At 49.1% G+C, this 19,967-nt stretch overlaps 1 non-coding gene and 2 pseudogenes across 1 annotated transcript; 1 reads left to right on the forward strand and 2 right to left on the reverse strand.

Moving 5' to 3' along the window:
- The first annotated feature begins 355 nt into the window (after positions 1-355).
- On the forward strand, positions 356-496 carry LOC120365256 (U4 spliceosomal RNA). The gene has a single exon (XR_005580259.1). It is a non-coding gene; the product is annotated as a U4 spliceosomal RNA (small nuclear RNA).
- A 3,444-nt stretch (positions 497-3,940) lies between these two features.
- On the reverse strand, positions 3,941-3,970 carry LOC120365176 (U7 small nuclear RNA; annotated as a pseudogene).
- Positions 3,971-8,844: 4,874 nt separating this feature from the next.
- On the reverse strand, positions 8,845-14,811 carry LOC120365072 (mitochondrial import receptor subunit TOM6 homolog pseudogene; annotated as a pseudogene).
- Positions 14,812-19,967: the final 5,156 nt, after the last annotated feature.

Here is a 19,967-nt window from a genome sequence, read left to right on the forward strand (position 1 = left end):
CAAAAAAAAAAAAAATACACACACACACACACACAATTAGCCATGCGTAATGGGGTTTACCCTGTAGTGCCAGCTACTTGGGAGGCTGAGGTGTCGCCTGAGCTTCAGGAGATTGAGGTTGCGGTAAACTGAAGTCCTGCCGCTGCACTCAAGATCTGATCTTTGCTCTCAGAAAGTCCACAGAAACTTAGAAGAAGGAAAAGAATGAAGAGTTATTGAAGGATGTGGAGCAGGGAGGTGAAATGACCACATTTTTACTTTAGAATCATCACCGTAAGAAAGTATTGCACAGAACTGTAAGAGAACATGCTTGAGGATATTCATGGCAGCTTTTTGGTTCAAGAAGCTAGTTCTCAGCTTTGCACAGTAGCAGTATCATAGCCAATGAGGGTTATCCGAGGTGCGATTATTGCTAATGGAAAACTTTACCCAATACCCCTCCAGGACGACTTGAAATATAGTCGGCATTGGCAATTTTTGGCAGTCTCTACAGGGACTGAGTTTTTAATAAAAAATAAATAAATAAATAAAAATAAAGAAGCTAGTTCTCCATCTTGAAGGGAATACTATGCAAAAGTTAGAAGTGATACACTAGACCAGGTGCAGTGGCTCACACCTGCAATTCAAGCATCCCAGCACTTTGGGAGGCTGAGGCAGGAGGATTGCTTGAAGCCAGTAGTTAAAGACTTGCCTGGTCAACATAGTGAGACTCCATCTCTACAATAAAAAATAAAATAAGGCCAGGCGTGGTGGCTCATGCCTGTAATCCCAGCACTTTGGGAGGCCAAGGTAGGCAGATCACGTGAGGTCAGGAGTTCAAGACCAACCTGACCAACATGGAGAAACCCCATCTCTACTAAAAATACAAAAATTAAATGGGCTTGGTGGTGCATGCCTGTAATCCCAGCTACTTAGGAGGCTGAAGCAGGAGAATTGCTTGAACCCCAGAAGTGGAGGTTGCGGTGAGCCGAGATCATGCCACTGTACTCCAGCTTGGGCAACAAGAGTGAAACTCTGTCTCAAAAAAATAAACAAATAAAAATTAGCGGGCCGGGCGCAGTGGCTCAAGCCTGTAATCCCAGCACTTTGGGAGGCCGAGGTGGGTGGATCACGAGGTCAAGAGATCAAGACCATCCTGGTCAACATGGTGAAACCCCGTCTCTACTAAAAATACAAAAAGTTAGCTGGGCATGGTGGCGCGTGCCTGTAATCTCAGCTACTCAGGAGGCTGAGACAGGAGAATTGCCTAAACCCAGGAGGCGGAGGTTGCGGTGAGCCGAGATCGCTCCATTGCACTCCAGCCTGGGTAACAAGAGCGAAACTCTGTCTCAAAAAAAAAAAAAAAAAAAAAAAAAAATTAGCTGGGTGTGGTGTTGCCTGCTTGTAGTCCCAGCTAGTGGGGAGGCTGAGGCAGGAGAATCACTTGAGTCTGGGATATTAGGCTGCAATGAGTCATGATTGCACCACTGCACTCCAGCTTGGGCAACACAGCAAGACCATCTCAAAACAGAATCATTTAATAGGGACTTATGAACAGAAGCCATGTTTGTATGTCTGGCGGTGGTAAAACAAGACAGTGTATCCCTGTGCCATGAATCTCCTGATCCAGAATTTATATACCATAGGGAAGGAATGTGTAGGACAATTGAAGTCCACCTCTAAGAGAAAGGCAAGAATATTCTGTGAATCTGCCTAAGAGCAGAATTCATGGTCAAAGTGGTCTTGACCTAAGGGCAGGATTTATGATAAGTACATGCTCTTACCTAAAGATCTGTAGATAAAATAGTAACTTTAGCCAGGCGTGGTGGCTCACTCCTGTAATCCCAGTACTTTGAGAGGCCGAGGTGGGTAGATCATGAGGTCAAGAGATCGAGACCATCCTGGTCAACATGGTGAAACCCCGTCTCTACTAAAAATACAAAAAATTAGCTGGGCATGGTGGCGCGTGCCTGTAATCCCAGCTACTCAGGAGGCTGAGGCAGGAGAATTGCCTGAACCCAGGAGGCGGAGGTTGTGGTGAGCCGAGATCGCGCCATTGCACTCACTCCAGCCTGGGTAACAAGAGCGAAACTCCGTCTCAAAAAAAAAAAAAAATAGTAACTTCAGAGGCATTCCTGGAGCTGGGGTTATTCAGAAGTCAACATAGGAGATTAGCATCTAAGATGGAGTTGCTTCAGCCTCCATTCTGAAAAACTAGAAAAAAACAAAGCTGGCCGGGCGCGGTGGCTCAAGCCTGTAATCCCAGCACTTTGGGAGGCCGAGGCGGGTGGATCACAAGGTCAAGAGATGGAGACCATCCTGGTCAACATGGTGAAACCCCGTCTCTACTAAAAATACAAAAAATTAGCTGGGCATGGTGGCGAGTGCCTGTAATCCAAGCTACTCAGGAGGCTGAGGCAGGAGAATTGCCTGAGCCCAGGAGGCGGAGGTTGTGGTGAGCCGAGATCGCGCCATTGCACTCCAGCCTGGGTAACAAGAGTGAAACTCCGTCTCAAAAAAAAAAAAAGGAAAAAAACAAAGCTAATCTGAAGTGACAGAAAGCAGGACAGTGACTGCATGGGACTAAGATATGTGTGGAGGGAAAGTGGTTAGCAGGGACTGTCTGGGAGGATGGGGCACGAAGGAGTTTTTTAGGATAATGCTGTATATCTTGATTATTGTGATAATATAGACATTTGTCTAAACTCATCAAAATGTACGTTTTATTCTTTTTTTTTTTTTAAATAAGGACAGGGTTTCACCATGTTGGTCAGGCTGGTCTTGAACTCCCAACCTCAGGTGATCCGCCCGCCTTGGCCCCCAAAGTGCTTGGATTACAGGTGTGAGCCACCACGCCGGGCCAAAATATACGTTTTATTATTTTTTGAGACGAAGTTTCACTCTTTTTACCCAGGCTGGAGTGCAATGGCGCGATCTCGGCTCACCACAACCTCCGCCTCCTGGGTTCAAGCAATTCTCCTGCCTCAGCCTCCTGACTAGCTGGGATTACAGGCACGCGCCACCATGCCCAGCTACTTTTTTGTGTTTTTAGTAGAGACGGGGTTTCACCATGTTGACCAGGATGGTCTCGATCTCTCGACCTCGTGATCCACCCGCCTCGGCCTCCCAAAGTGCTGGGATTACAGGCTTGAGCCACCGCGCCCGGCCGCTTCTGTTTTTTTTTTTTGAGAGGGAGTTTCACTCTTGTTACCCAGGCTGGAGTGCAATGGCGCGATCTCGGCTCACCGCAACCTCCACCTCCTGGGTTCAGGCAATTCTCCTGCCTCAGCCTCCTGAGTAGCTGGGATTACAGGCATGCGCCACCATGCCCAGCTAATTTTTTGTATTTTTAGTAGAGACGGGGTTTCACCATATTGACCAGGATGGTCTGGATCTCTTGACCTCATGATCCACCCGCCTCAGCCTCCCAAAGTGCTGGGATTACAGGCTTGAGCCACCGCGCCAGGCCTTAACAAACTTCTTTAAGTCAAACAATTTGTGTGTGTGTGTGTGTGTGTGTGTGTGTGTGTGTGTGTGTGTGAGAGAGAGAGAGAGAGAGAGAGAGAAAGAGAGAGATGGGGGGAGGAGAGAGAGAGAGAGAGAGAGAGAGAGAGAGAGAGAGAGAGAGGTTTTTACCAGAAAGCCTGCTAGACAAATTCTTTTTTTTTTTTTTTTTTTGAGACGGAGTTTCGCTCTTGTTACCCAGGCTGGAGTGCAATGGCGCGATCTCGGCTCACCGCAACCTCCACCTCCTGGGCTCAGGCAATTCTCCTGCCTCAGCCTCCTAAGTAGCTGGGATTACAGGCACGCGCCACCACGCCCAGCTAGTTTTTTGTATTTTTAGTAGAGATGGGGTTTCACCATGTTGACCAGGATGGTCTCGATCTCTCGACCTCGTGATCCACCCGCCTCGGCCTCCCAAAGTGCTGGGATTACAGGCTTGAGCCACCGCGCCCGGCCTTAGACAAATTCTAAAAGAGCTGTAACACTAAGTCAAACAATTCAATACAAAAATGTAGGCTGAACACAGACCCCCATCTCTACAAAAAATAAAAACATTTGGCTGGGCACTCGTGGTGGCTCATACCTGTAATCTCTGCACTTTGTGAGGCCAAGGCAGGAGGATCACACGGCCAGGAGTTTGAGACCAGCCTGGGCAACATATTCGGACCTCATCTCTAGAAAAAGTTCTAAAAATTAGCTGGGTGTGGTGGTCTCTGCTTGTAGTCCCAGCTACTTGGGAAGCTGAGACAGGAAGATCACTTGAGCCCAGGAGGTCGAGGCTCCACTGCATCATGCTTGTGCCACGATATTCCAGCTTGGATGACACAGTCAGACTCTGTCTGAAAAAAATGTTTTGGTTTTTTTTTTTTTTTGAGACGGAGTTTCACTCTTGTTACCCAGGCTGGAGTGCAATGGCGCAATCCCGGCTCACCGCAACCTCCGCCTCCTGGGTTCAAGCAATTCTCCTGCCTCAGCCTCCTGAGTAGCTGGGATTACAGGCACGTGCCACCACGCCCAGCTAATTTTTTGTATCTTTAGTAGAGACGGGGTTTCACCATGTTGACCAGGATGGTCTTGATCTCTTGACCTCGTGATCCACCCGCCTCGGCCTCCCAAAGTGCTGGGATTACAGGCGTGAGCCACCGCGCCCGGCCGAAAAAAATGTTTTAAGGCTGGGCAAGGTCGCTCATGCCTGTAATCCCAGCACTTTGGGAAGCTAAGACAGGAGAATCCCTTCAGCCCAGGAGTTTGAAATCAGCCTGGGCAACACAGCGAGACCTCATCTCTACAAAAATAAAAAATAAAAAATTTAGCCAGGTGTGGTGACAGGCACCCATGGTCCCAGCTCCTTGAGGAGGCTGAGGTAAGAGGGTTGCTTGAGCCCAGGAGGTGGAGGCTGCAATGAGCTGAGATCCCATGACTGCATTCCAGGCTGAGTGACACAGTGAGACCTTATCTCAAAAACAGAAACAAACTATTTCTTTATTTTTGTTTTTGTTTTTGTTTTTTTGAAACAGAAGCTCTGTCACCCACACGAAAAGTACAGTGGTGCAATCTGGTCTCACTGCAACCTCTGCCGCCCGCACTCAAGCGACCCTCCTGCTTCAGCCTCTGGAGTGGCTTGGGACTTCAGGTTTGCACCACCATGTCCGGCTAAAAAAAAAAAGAATTTTTTTTTTTTTTTTTTTTTGAGACGGAGTTTCGCTCTTGTTACCCAGGCTGGAGTGCAATGGCGCGATCTCGGCTCACCGCAACCTCCGCCTCCCGGGCTCAGGCAATTCTCCTGCCTCAGCCTCCTAAGTAGCTGGGATTACAGGCACGAGCCACCACGCCCAGCTAGTTTTTTGTATTTTTAGTAGAGACGGGGTTTCACCATGTTGACCAGGATGGCCTCGATCTCTCGACCTCGTGATCCACCCGCCTCGGCCTCCCAAAGTGCTGGGATTACAGGCTTGAGCCACCGCGCCCGGCCAAAAAGAATTTTTTTTTTAACTAAAATAAAAACACGGCTGGACTGAGTGGTTCATGTTTGTAAACCTAGCACTTTGGGAGGCTGAGACAGGAGACATGCTTGAGCCCAGGATTTCAAGACCAGGCTGGGCAACATGGCAAAACCTATTCTCTACAAAAAATACCCATGATCGAGCCAGGGCACGCCAGCCTGGGTGACAGAGTGATACACTGTCTCAAAAATAAATAAATAGGCTGGGCACAGTGGCTGACGCCTGTAATCCCAGCACTTTGGGAGGCCAAGGCAGGCAGATCACGAGGTCACGAGATTGAGACCATCCTGGCCATGGTGAAACCCCATCTCTACTGAAATACAAAAATTTAGCCAGGCGTGGTGGCGTGCGCCTGTAGTCCCAGCTACTCAGGAGACTGAGCAGGGGAATCACTTAAACCAGGGAGACAGAGGTTGCAGTGAGCCAAGATCGTGCCACTGCACTCTGGCCTGGTGAAAGAGTGAGACTCAGTCATAAATAAATAAATAAATAAATAAATAGAGGCTGAGGCTTGCTATGGTGGCTCACGCCTGTAATCTCAGTGCTTTGGAAGGCCCAGGCTGGCGGATCACCTCAGGTCGGGGGTTCGAGACCAGCCTGATGGAGAAATCCCATCTCCATTAAAAATACAAAAAAAAAAAAAAATTCCCAGCTACTTGGGAGGCTGAGGCACAAGAATCACTTCAACCTAGAAGGCAGAGGTTGCAGTGAGCTGAGATTGTGCCACTGCACTCCAGCCTGGGCAACAAGAGTGAAACTCTGTCTCAAAAAAAAAAAAAAAAATCATAAAAATAAATAAATAAATAGGCCAGGTGCAGTGGCTCATGTCTGTAATCCCAACACTTTGGAAGACTGAGGGGGGCTGATGACCTGGGGTCAGGAGTTTTGAGAACAGCCTGGCCAAAGTGGGGAAACCCTACCTGTATTAAAATATAAAAATCAGCCAGGCATGGTGACAGGTGCCTGTAATCCCAGCTACTCAGGAGGCTGAGGAAGGAGAATTGTTTGAACCTGGGAGGCGTGGTTGCAGTGAGCCAAAATTGCACCACTGCACTCCAGCCTGCAGCCTGGGCGACAGAGCAAGACTTTGTGTCTATATATATATATATATATATATATATATATATATATATATATATTTTTTTTTTTTTTTTTGAGACAAAGTCTCATATATATATATATATATATATATGCCTGGATGTGAACCTTGATCTGTGTCTTCACTCCACTGTGGGTTTTTGTTTTTTTTTTTGAGACCCAGTCTTGCTCTGTCACCCAGGCTGGAGTGCAGTGGTGCAATTTCAGTTCACTGCAACCTCCAACTCCTGGGTTCAAGCAATTCTCCTGCCTAGCCTCCACAGTAGCTGGGATTACAGGCATGCACACCACGCACAGCTAACTTTTGTATTTTTTTTTTTTTTATTTTTTTTGAGACGGAGTTTCGCTGTTGTTACCCAGGCTGGAGTGCAATGACACAATCTCAGCTCACCGCAACCTCCGCCTCCTGGGTTCAAGCAATTCTCCTGCCTCAGCCTCCCGAGTAGCTGGGACTACAGGTGTGCACCACCATGCCCGGCTAATTTTTGTATTTTTTTTAGTAGAGACGGGGTTTCACCTTGCTGACCAAGATGGTCTCGATCTCTTGACCTTGTGATCCACCCGCCTCGGCCTCCCAAAGTGCTGGGATTATAGGCGTGAGCCACCGCGCCCGGCCCTAACTTTTGTATTTTTAGTAGAGACGGGGTTTCATCATGTTAGCCAGCCTGGTCTCCAACTCCTGACCTCAGGTAATCTGCCTGCCTCGGCCTCCCAAAGTACTGAGATTACAGACTTGAGCCACTGCACCCAGCCACTGTATGTTTTTTATTTTATTTTCATTTTTATTTTATTTATTTATTTTTTGAGTTGGACTCTAGCTCTGTCACCCAGGCTGGAGTGCAGTGGTGCAATCTTGGCTCACTGCAACCTCCGCCTCCCAGGTTCAAGTGATTCTTCTGCCTCACCCTCCCTTGTAGCTGGAATTACAGGCGCCCAGCATGCCCAGTTACTTTTTGTATTTTTAGTAGAGATGGGGTTTTGCCATGTTGCCAAGCTGGTCTCAAACTCCTGACCTCAGGTGATCTGCCCATCTCAGCCTCCCTAAGTGCTGGGATTACAGGCATAAGCCACTGTGCCTGGCCTTCACCGTGCCTATAAATGTACAGGCTAGTAAGTGCAACGAAGTGTTGACAGCTACATGTTAGAAGACAGTAGAGGTTGTAATGGGGACTCCTGGAGTAGTGTGGCCAATTCAAAGAGAAAAGGGATTTTTTGGAAAGGATTCCGGAGCTGAAGCTTGATATAAGACTTGAAAGGTGAGTTCCGGACCTATGGGAGAAGGGCATCCAGAATGACACACCTGTGTCCGTATCAGTGCAGTGTCACAGAGGAAGGTACTGGCCTATTTTGTGACTGATAAGTAGTTGAGTGAGCATGACTAAGAGCTCTACTTACACCTCTAGGTGACAGGTAGTGCCCGGAAATATATATGTATGTTTTTGAGACAGAGTCTGCCTCTATTCCCCAGGGTGTAATGCAGTGGCTTGATCTCAGCTCACTGCAACCTTCACCTCCTGGGTTCAAGCGATTCTCCTGCTTCAGCCTCCCCAGTTGCTGGGATTATAGGCGCCTGCCACCAGGCCGGGCTAATTTTTTCACCATGTGGCTGGGCTAGTCTCGAACTCCTGACCTGAAGTGATCTGCCTGCTTCAGCCTTATAAAGTGCTGGGATTACAGGTGTGAGCCACTGTGCCTGGTCTTGATTTTATTTATACAATATGATGAAGTCTGTGTTGAGGTGTTCAGTCCCTGAGGCCACAATGTGTCACCTATTTTGCCGAAGACAAAACTAGAGACAAGGAATCCGTTTTTTCCTTTCTTTCCTTTTTTTTTTTTTTTTCTTTTGAGACAGAGTCTTGCACTGTCACCCAGGCTGTAGTGCAGTGGCGCAATCTTGGCTCACTGCAATCTTGGCCTCCTGGGTTCAAGCAATTCTCCTCCTGAGTAGCTGGGACTACAGGCACGCACCAACATGCCCAGCTAATTTTTTTGTATTTTTAGTAGAGACAGGGTTTCACCATGTTGGCCAGGATGGTCTCAATCTCCTGACCTCATGATCCGCCCACCTCGGCCTTCCAGAGTGCTGGCATTATAGGCATGAGCCACTGCACCTGACCAGAAATCTGTTAAATGCATACAGTAGCAATGCAAGTAAGCAATGAGGGGGTTGGGCTTGTGCACAACTAAAGCAGTGACTGGGTGTATGGAGCAAGTGGAAGAGATGGGTCTGAAAGATATTTGCGGAGTAAAATTGATGGTGCTTTCTTTTTCTTTCTTTCTTTTCTTTGTGTGTGTGTGTGTGTGTGTGTGTGTGTGTGTGTGCAGTATTTATTTCAAATGTTAGTTAAAACAGCATTGTTATTTTTCAGGACAAGAACAAAGATCACCCCCTGGAGAAGCTTAGGAACTTTGTACAGAACTTTACAGAACAGAGGCAATACTTTAGCTTAAACCTGTTTGCTGACCAGAGAATGAAATTCTGCGTGGACTAAGGAACAAAAGGAAACTAGGCAGGGATAAGGAAAGGAAGTGCCCATCTGAATCAAACTTTAACTGCCATCAGGGCACGTCTTGTGATGGTCACAGATTGTAGGCTGGTTTTTGGAAGGTTCAGGTTCAGCACAAGATTCCATTTGTCCGGCCGGGCGCGGTGGCTCAAGCCTGTAATCCCAGCACTTTGGGAGGCCGAGGCGGGTGGATCACGAGGTCAAGAGATTGAGACCATCCTGGTCAACATGGTGAAACCCCATCTCTACTAAAAATACAAAACATTAGCTGGGCATGGTGGCGCGTGCCTGTAATCCCAGCTACTCAGGAGGCTGAGGCAGGAGAATTGCCTGAACCCAGGAGGTGGAGGTTGCGGTGAGCCGAGATTGTGCCATTGCACTCCAGCCTGGGTAACAAGAGTGAAACTCCGTCTCAAAAAAAAAAAAAAAAAGATTCCATTTGTCTACTTGGCTACACCCCTGGCTGAGGTGCCATGAGGTCAATGTCACTCAAGTTCCTGGCCAGCCAAACTCCCGAAGCAAAGAGTCCCAAATTGAGGATCAAGTTCCTCCGGAAGTCATTCCTATCAGTGGCAAAGCGGTAGATGCCCCGAAGCCAATCTCCCATATTGTCCGGTATTTTGGGGGTTTCATTAGCCAAGCCAGTAACACTCACCGGGACCCTGCTGGAAGCCATAATAGGAAGCTTTGCACGAATCTCCTCTTTTTCTTTATTTTTTTGAGAAAGTCTAAGCCGGGCGCGGTGGCTCAAGCCTGTAATCCCAGCACTTTGGGAGGCCGAGGCGGGTGGATCACGAGGTTGAGAGATCGAGACCATCCTGGTCAACATGGTGAAACCCCGTCTCTACTAAAAATACAAAAAAATTAGCTGAGCATGGTGGTGCGTGCCTGTAATCCCAGCTACTCAGGAGGCTGAGGCAGGAGAATTGCCTGAACCCAGGAGGCGGAGGTTGTGGTGAGCCGAGATCGTGCCATTGCACTCCAGCCTGGGTAACAAGAGCGAAACTCCGTCTCAAAAAAAAAAAAAAAGTAAGTCTCACTCACCGTTGCCCAAGCTGGTGTGCAGAAGTACCATCTCAGCTCACTGCAACCTCCACCTCCCAGTTCAGTGAATCTCCTGCCTCAGCCTCTTGAGTAGCTGGGACTACGGGCATGTGCCACCACACGCAGCTAATTTGTTGTTGTTGTTGTTGTTGTTTTTGAGTCAGAGTCTTGCTCTGTGGCCAGGTGCCAGGCTGGAGTACAGTGGTGCAATCTCAGCTCACTGCAATCTCTGCCTCCTGAGTTCAAGCAATTCTGCCTCAGCCTCCATAGTAGCTGGGACTACAGGTGCGCACCACCACGCCCAGATAATTTTTGTATTTTTTAGTAGACGGCGTTTCGCCATGTTGGCCAGGATGGTCTCGATCTCTTGATCTAGTGATCCGCCCGCCTCAGCCTCCCAAAGTGCTGGGATTACAGGCGTGAGCCATTACTCCCGGCCTTAATTTTTGTGTTTTTATTAGAGACAGGGTTTCACCATGTTGCCCAGGCTGGTCTCCATCCCCTGGGCTCAAGTGATCTGCCTGCCTCGGCCTCCCAAAGTGCTTGAATTACAGGGATGAGCCACCATGTTTGGCTTTATTTTATTTTATTTTAAATTGATGAGACTCAATGACCAAGTTTCGCTCTTACTGCCCAGACTGGAGTACAATGGCGCAATCTCGGCTCACTACAACCTCCGCCTCCCAGGCTCAAGTGATTCTCCTGCCTCAGCCTTTCAAGCAGCCAGGATTACAGACGCCCACCACCATGCTCAGCTAACTTTTTGTATTTTTAGTAGAGACAGGGTGTCTCGAACTCCTGACCTCCAATGATCCACTCATCTTGGCCTCCCAAAGTGCTGGTGGGATTACAGGCTTGAGCCACCATGCCCAGCCCAGAAACTCATTCCAAAAAGGCACTCTAGGCCAGGCGTGGTGGCTGACATCTGTAATGCCAACACTTTGGGAGGTCGAGGTGGGTGGATTATTTGAGGTCAGGAGTATAAGACCAGCTTAGTCAGCACGGTTAAACCCTATCTCTACTAAAAATACAAAAAAATTAGCCAGGCATGGTGGCGCATGCCTGTAGTCCCAGCTACCTGGGAGTCTGAGACAGGAGAATAGCTTGAACCCAGGAAACAGAGATTGCAGTGAGCCGAGATAGCTCCATTGTACTCCAGCCTGGATGACAGAGCAAGACGCCATCTCAAAACAAGAAAAAAGAAAGAAAGAAAAAAGGCAACGTGGGAGAAGCCTTCGACTTCTACTTCCCTTCTCTAAACCACCAAGCCTTGAGACGTATGGCAAAATGTGGCATGTCCTTGGCCCTATGCCACAGGCTGATTTGGCAAGGGAAAAAGAGAACAGAGCAGCTGAGAAGGTGCTGAACTCCAGCAGAAAAGAAAAGAGGCCATAGGCCTGAGGCTTGTGATGTGAAAGGAGAAAGAAGAAGCCAGTGGGGATTTGTATTGTTATGATTATTATTATTTAATTGAAAAATTTTGGCCAGGCGCGGTGGCTCAAGCCTGTAATCCCAGCACTTTGGGAGGCCGAGGCGGGTGGATCACAAGGTCGAGAGATCGAGACCATCCTGGTCAACATGGTGAAACCCCGTCTCTACTAAAAATACAAAAAAATCAGCTGGGCATGGTGGTGCGTGCCTGTAATCCCAGCTACTCAGGAGGCTAAGGCAGGAGAATTGCCTGAGCCCAGGAGGCGGAGGTTGCGGTGAGCCGAGATCGCGCCATTGCACTCCAGCCTGGGTAACAAGAGCGAAACTCCGTCTCAAAAAAAAAAAAAAAAAAAGAAAAGAAAAATTTTGGCAAGGCATGGTGCCTTACACCTATAACCCCAGCACTTTGGGAGGCTGAGGCAGAAGGATGGCTTGAACTGAGGAATACATGATTGCAGTGAGCTATGATCATGACACTGTACTCTGGCCTGAGTGAAAGAGCAAGACTCTTTCTTAAAAATTTTTTTTAAATGAGCTGGGCATAGTGGCTCATGCCTGTAAATCCTGGCACTTTGGGAGGCCAAGGTGAGCAGATTGTCTGAGCTCAGAAGTTCAAGACGAGCCTGGGCAACGCAGTGAAACCCTGTCTCTACTAAAATTCCAAAAAATTAGCCGGGCATGGTGATGTGTGCATATAGTTCCAGCTATGAGAAAGGCTGAGGCAACAAGAATCGCTTGAACCTGGGAGGCGGAGGTTGCAGTGAGCTGAAATTGCATCACTGCACTCCAGCCTGGGTGGCAGAACAAGACTCCATCTCCAAAAAAAGATAAACAAATAAATAAATAATGGCTGGTGGTATGATAGCTCACACCTGTAATCCCAGTACTTTGGGAGGCTGAAGCCAGCTGATTACCTGAGGTCAAGAGTTCAAGACCGCCAAGCGTGGTGGCTCAGGCCTGTAATCCTAGCACTTTGGGAGGCTGAGGCGGGTGGATCACGAGGTCAAGAGATCGAGACTATCCTGGTCAACATGGTGAAACCCTGTCTCTACTAAAAATACAAAACATTAGCTGGGCATGGTGGTGCGTGCCTGTAATCCCAGCTACTCAGGAGGCTGAGGCAGGAGAATTGCCTGAACCCAGGAAGCGGAGGTTGCGGTGAGCCGAGATCGCACATTGCACTCCAGCCTGGGTAACAAGAGCGAAACTCCGTCTCAAAAAAAAAAAAAAAAAAAAAAAGAAAGAACTCAAGACCAGCCTGGTCAACATAGTGAAACCCCCCTCTCTACAAAAAATACAAAAATTTGCCCTTCATCGTAGTGGGCATGTGCAGTCCTAGCTACCCAGGAAACTGAGGTAGGAGAATCGCTTGAACCTGTGAGATGGAGGTTGTAGTGAGTCGAGATGTTACCACCGTACTCTAGCCTAGGTGACAGAGTGAGACTCTGTGTTAAAAAATAAAAATATGCTCGTGTGGCCGGGCGCGGTGGCTCAAGCCTGTAATCCTAGCTACTCAGGAGGCTAAGGCAGGAGAATCGCTTAAACCGGGGAGTCAGAGGTTGCCAGGAGCCAAGATCACACTGCTGCGCTCTAGCCTGGTGACAGAGCCAGACTCCATCTTAAAAATAAAATCCTGTAATCCCAGCACTTTGGGAGGCCGAGGCGGCTAGATCACGAGGTCAAGAGATCGAGACCATCCTGGTCAACATGGTGAAACCCCGTCTCTACTAAAAATACAAAAAAAATTAGCTGGGCATGGTGGTGCGTGCCTGTAATCCCAGCTACTCAGGAGGCTGAGGCAGGAGAATTGCCTGAACCCAGGAGGCGGAGGTTGTGGTGAGCCGAGATCGCGCCATTGCACTCCAGCCTGGGTAACAAAAGCGAAACTCCGCCTCAAAAAAAAAAAAAAAGGTAAAAAAAAAAAATAAAAAAATAAAATAAAATAAAATAAAAATAATTTTAAAATAATAATAAGGCCAAGTATGGCGGCCCACGCCTGTAATCCCGGCAGTTTGGGAGGCTAAGGCAGGCAGATCATTAGGTCAGGAGTTCAAGACCAGCCTGACCAACATGGTGAAACCCCATCTCTACTAAATATACAAAAATTAGCTGGGTGTGATGGTGTGCACCTGTAATCCCAGCTACTCAGGAGACTGAGCCAGGAGAATCACTTGAATCTGGGAGGCAGAGGTTGTAGTGAGCCAAGATGGCACCACTGCATTGCAGCCTGGGTGACAGAGTGAGACTCTGGTCTCAAAAAAAAAAAAATAATAAAATAAAATAATAATAATAATAATAAATAAAACTAAGGGGCCGGGCAAGGTGGCTCACACCTGTAATCCCAGCCCTTTGGGAGGCTGAGGCAGGCAGATCGTGAGGTCAGGAGTTCAAGACCAGCCTGGCCTAGAAAGGGAAACACCCGTCTCTACTAAAAATACAAAAATTAGCCAGGCGTGGTGGCCCATTCCTGTAATTCCAGCTACTTGGGAGGCTGAGGCAGAGAATTGCTTGAACCTAGGAGGTGGAGGTTGCAGTAAGCCAAGATCACACCACTACACTCCAGCCTGGGCGACAGAGCAAGACTTCGTCTCATAAATAAAATAAAATTAAACTAATATTGCTGGGGCCAGGTATGGCAGTTGATGTCTCTTATTTTAGTACTTTGGGAGGCCAAGGTGGGAGGATCTCTTGAGGCCAGGAGTTGAAAACCAGCTGGTGCAACAGAGCCAGACCTCATCTCTACAAAACTTAGAAAAATTAGCAGAGCACAAGGGCGAGTGCCTGTAGTCCCAGCTAGTTAGGAGACTGAGGTAAGGAGGATCATTTGAGCCCAGAGTTGGAGTCTGCAGTGAACTATAATTACTGTAGCCTCTAGCCTGGGTGACAAAGTGAGATAGTGTCACAAAAAAAAAAAAAAAGAAAGAAAGAGGCTGGGTGCAGTGGCTCACTCCTGTAATCCCAGCATTTTGGGAGGCCAAGGCGGGTGGATCACAAGATCAAGAGATGGAGACCATCCTGGCCAACATGGAGAAACCCCATCTCTACTAAAAAAATACAAAAATTAGCTGGGCATGGTGGCGTGCACCTATAGTCCCAGCTACTTGGGAGGCTGAGGCAGAAGAATTGCTTGAGCCTGGGAGGCAGAGGTTGCAGTGAGCTGAGATTGTGCCACTGCACTCCAGCCTGGTGCCTGGTGACAAAGCCAGACTCTGTCTCAAAAAAAAAAAAAAGAAAGAAAGAAAAAGAAAGAAAGAAAGAAAGAAAGAAAGAGAAAGAAAGAAAGAAATCTGAAAAATTCGGCCGGGCGCGGTGGCTCAAGCCTGTAATCCCAGCACTTTGGGAGGCCGAGGCAGGTGGATCACAAGGTCGAGAGATCGAGACCAACCTGGTCAACATGGTGAAACCCCGTCTCTACTAAAAATACAAAAAATTAGCTGGGCATGGTGGCGCGTGCCTGTAATCCCAGCTACTCAGGAGGCTGAGGCAGAATTGCCTGAACCCAGGAGGCGGAGGTTGCGGTGAGCCGAGATCGCGCCATTGCACTCCAGCCTGGGTAACTAGAGTGATACTCCGTCTCAGAAAAAAGAAAAAAAAAAAGGAAAAAAAAATAATTTAAATCAAAATACAGAAGAAAATCAATCTGGAATATTCATCATCTGAAGGTAACAATTAATATTATTATTATTATTGAGATGGAGTTTTGCTCTTGTTGCCCAGGCTGGAGTGCAATGGCATGATCTTGGCTTACCACAACCTCTGTCTTCCAGGTTCAAGTGATTCTCCTGACTCAGCCTCCTTAGTAGCTGGGATTACAGGCATGTGCCACTATGCCCAGCTAATTTTGTACTGTTAGTAGAGATGGGTTTCTCCATGTTGGTCGGGCTGGTCTTGAACTCCTTACCTCAGGTGATCCACCTACCTTAGCCTCCCAAAGTGCTGGATTACAGGCATGAGCCACCGCACCCGACTGACAACAATTATTATTATTATTATCATTATTTTTGAGATGGTGCCTCACTCTGTCGCCAGGCTGGAATGCAGTGGCAAGATATCGGCTAACTGCAACCTCCACCTCCCAGGTTCAAGCGATTCTCCTGCCTCAGCCTCTTGAGTAGCTGAGACTACAGGCACGTGCCACCACATCCAGTTAATTTAGTTTAGTAGAGACAGAGTTTCTTCTTTTTTTTTTTTTTTTTTTGAGACAGAGTTTCGCTCTTGTTACCCAGGCTGGAGTGCAATGGCACGATCTCGGCTCACCGCAACCTCCGCCTCCTGGGTTCAGGCGATTCTCCTGCCTCAGCCTCCTGAGTAGCTGGGATTACAGGCACGCGCCACCATGCCCAGCTAATATTTTGTATTTTTAGTAGAGATGGGGTTTCACCATGTTGACCGGGATGGTCTCGATCTCTTGACCTCGTGATCCACCCGCCTCGGCCTCCCAAAGTGCTGGGATTACAGGTTTGAGCCACCGCGCCCGACCCTTCTTCTTTTTTTTAAAACGGGGTTTCACCATGTTGATCAGGCTGTTCTTGAACTCACAACCTCAGGTGATCCGCCCACCTTAGCCTCTACAGTGCTTGGATTACAGGCGTGAGCCACCACAACTGGCCTGAGATGGAGTTTCGACCCCGTCAGAAGCGGTGGCTCAGGTCTGTAATCCCAGCACTTTGGGTGGACTAGGTGGGTGGATCACTTGAGGTCAAGAGTTCAAGACGGCCGGGCGCAGTGGCTCAAGCTGTAATCCCAGCACTTTGGGAGGCCGAGGCGGGTGGATCACAAGGTCAAGAGATCGAGACCATCCTGGTCAATATGGTGAAACCCCGTCTCTACTAAAAATACAAAAAATTAGCTGGGCATGGTGGTGCGTGCCTGTAATCCCAGCTACTCAGGAGGCTGAGGCAGGAGAATTGCCTGAACCCAGGAGGCGGAGGTTGTGGTGAGCCGAGATCGCGCCATTGCACTCCAGCCTGGGTAACAAGAGCGAAACTCCGTCTCAAAAAAAAAAAAAAAAAAAAAAAAAAGAGTTCAAGACTAGCCTGGCCGACAGGGTGAAACCTCTTCTCTATTAAAAATACAAAACTAAGCCGGGCACGGTGGCAGATGCCTGTAATCCCAGCTACTCCGGAGGCTGAGGCAGGAGAATCGCTTGAGGTAGCAAGGAGCTGAGATCGTGTCACTGCACTCTAGCCTGGGCAACAGAGCAAGACTCTGTCTCAAAATAAATAAATAAATAAAATTTCACCAGTGGTCACTGTACACTTAGGAAAAGGCTTAAGAAGTAGAATTGTAGCCGGGCACGGTGGGTCAAGCCTGTAATCCCAGCACTTTGGGAGGCCGAGGCGGGTGGATCACGAGGTCAAGAGATCGAGACCATCCTGGTCAACATGGTGAAACCCCGTCTCTACTAAAAATACAAAAAAATTAGCTGGGCATGGTGGCGCGTGCCTGTAATCCCAGCTACTCAGGAGGCTGAGGCAGGAGAATTGCCTGAACCCAGGAGGCGGAGGTTGCGGTGAGCCGAGATCGCGCCATTGCACTCCAGCCTGGGTAACAAGACTGAAACTCTGTCTCAAAAACAAAAGAAAAAAAAAAAAAAAGAAGAAGTAGAATTGTAGTCAGGGAGTCCTGCCTAACCTGTCTTGAGACCTTGGTCAAGCACACTTCTCAAGCTGTGTTTTCTAACCTTTAGAAAGAGATAATATATCTACAGATGTTAGTTATGAGTTTGTGAGTGGCTGGAAAAATTCTTCCTAGGACACTCCCAGGGACCTTTGCCCAAGCACCTCCGGTCGCCTACAGCGGCGGGGGAGGGGAGCGCAGCGCGCTGGCAGGCGGCGGTGAAGGTTAGCGCTTCTAAGTAGGGCATCTGGGGCGCAGGCAGCGGTGCGAAAAACCCTTCTTGGAGACAGAAATCTGTGACGCTCATGTCCTCTCCCTCCTTCCTTTCTCCACTATTTTCCTGACCATACCAAGAAGGAATTAACATGGTATTCTGGGGCCTTTCCCCTACAGGAGCCACCCACTCGCCCAGTTTTTCTCCCTGGGGCAGTGAAGGCTTCCGGAAGAAGCGCTGAGAGGTCAGGCGTCAGGCCTCCACGAACCTAGGCTAGCTTCTAGGGCTCGAGGGAGGGAGGTCAAAGCAGGAAGGAGGGGTTTGCGGCTGGGGAAAGCCAGAGGACCCACCCCTAAGCGGAAACTGGGGGTGGAGAGGCCCCAGTCCAGCCCACGCGTCTTACAGCTCCGGGCTGGGCCGGAGAGGCCGGCAAGCCCCACCCCATTCCTCTGGGCACCTCGTGGCCCAGGCGGGTTTGTTTACGAATCCCGCTCCCTCCTCCTCCAGCCCAGCCTCCGCCCGCCCCCAGGGTGGCCCCAGTTCCGTGGGAGGGGGAAACAGAGCCAGCCCCCGGCCGGCTCTTGCCTCTCATTCCCTTCCTTGGTCCAGCCTCTCCCGTTGTTCTAGGGGAGCGCATTTCCTTTCCCCATACCTGTCGGGGCCATGCTCCTTTTCTGGGAATGGGGTGGTGTCCCTTTCTCCTCAACTCTGGACTCTGGAGCGGACTCAGGGCTGCTTGTCTCAGGAGAGGAAGGAGGAAAGGAAACTGCTTCACTTTGGTTAAAAGAGGAACTTTTTTTTTTTTTTTTTTTTTTTGAGACGGAGTTTCGCTCTTGTTGCCCAGGCTGGAGTGCAATGGCGCGATCTCGGCTCACCGCAACCTCCGCCTCCTGGGTTCAGGCAATTCTCCTGCCTCAGCCTCCTGAGTAGCTGGGATTACAGGCACGTGCCACCATGCCCAGCTGATTTTTTGTATTTTTAGTAGAGACGGGGTTTCACCATGTTGACCAGGATGGTCTCGATCTCTCGACCTCGCGATCCACCCGCCTCGGCCTCCCAAAGTGCTGGGATTACAGGCTTGAGCCACCGCGCCCGGCTTTTTTTTTTGTTTTTAATGCATAGCTGGGCCAGGCGTGGAGGCTCGTACCTGTAATCCCAGCACTTTGGGAGCCCGAGACCGGCGGACCGCTCGAGTTCAGGAGTTCGAGACCGGCCTGGCCAATATGGTGAAACCCTTTTTTTTTTTTTTTTTTTTTGAGACGAGTTTCGCTCTTGTTTCCCAGGCTGGAGTGCAATGGCGCGATCTCGGCTCACCGCAACCTCCGCCTCCTGGGTTCAGGCAATTCTCCTGCCTCAGCCTCCTGAGTAGTGGGGATTACAGGCACAGACCACCATGCCCAGCTAATTGTTTGTATTTTTAGTAGAGACGGGGTTTCACCAGTTGACCAGGATGGTCTCGATCTCTCAACCTGGTGATCCACCCGCCTCGGCCTCCCAAAGTGCTGGGATTACAGGCTTGAGCCACTGCGCCCGGCCGGTGAAACCCTGTCTTTACTGAAAACACAAAAATTAGCCGGATGCGGTGGCACCTGCCTATAATCCCAGCTACTGGGGAGTGTGAGGCAGAATAATTGCTTGAGCCTGGAAGGTGGAGGTAGCAAGGAGCCGAGATCATCACACTGCACTCCAGCCTGGGCAACAGATCCAGACTCCGTCTCAAAAAAAAAAAAAAAAAAATGCTAAATGTTTAGCGGTCAGGCAGGACCCCATCACCCTTAGGGTGTGTGTGGGTACCACAGTGGGGGGTTAGTTCACATTAAGCACGCCTTCCTGGGGGTGAGGGGATGGCAAGTATAGGTTCCCTGAGGAGCCTTAGGGGTTCGAGTATTTGGGGAAGGGAAGGGAAATGTTTTAGTTATGTGTTTATTCCAAATTGGAATTCCTAGGGGTCAGATTTAAATTTTCAGGAAAGCTGTATGTTTGATCTCTTTGGGGTCTAAGATAGTCTCTGGCCCTCCTCAGTTCCCTGAGCCTGCCTCCTCCAGTTCTAAAGAAAGCACATGGATTGCCGGGCGCGGTGGTACGAACCCGTAGTCCCAGCTATTCAGAAGGCTGAGGTGGTAGGATCGCTTGAGCCCAGGAGTTCTGGGCTGTAGTGCGCTATGCCAATCGGGTGTCCGCACTAAGTTCAGCATCAATATGGTGACCTCCTGGGAGCGGAGGACCACCAGGTTGCCTAAGGAGGGGTGAATCGGCCCAGATGGGAAACGGAGCAGGTAAAAACTCCCATACTGATCAGTAGTGGGATCGCCTGTGAATAGACACTGCGCTCCAGCCTGGGCAACATAGCGAGACCCCATCTCTTTAAAAAAGAAAAAAGGGCCGGGCGTGGTGGCTCAAGCCTGTAATCCCAGCACTTTGGGAGGCTGAGGCGGGTGGATCATGAGGTCAAGAGATCGAGACCATCCTGGTCAACATGGTGAAACCCCATCTCTACTAAAAATACAAAAAATTAGCTGGGCATGGTGGCACATGCCTGTAATCCCAGCTACTCAGAAGGCTGAGGCA

Source organism: Saimiri boliviensis, chromosome 7 (assembly GCF_048565385.1).
Source record: "Saimiri boliviensis isolate mSaiBol1 chromosome 7, mSaiBol1.pri, whole genome shotgun sequence".
In the NCBI taxonomy this organism is placed as follows: Eukaryota; Metazoa; Chordata; class Mammalia; order Primates; family Cebidae; genus Saimiri; species Saimiri boliviensis.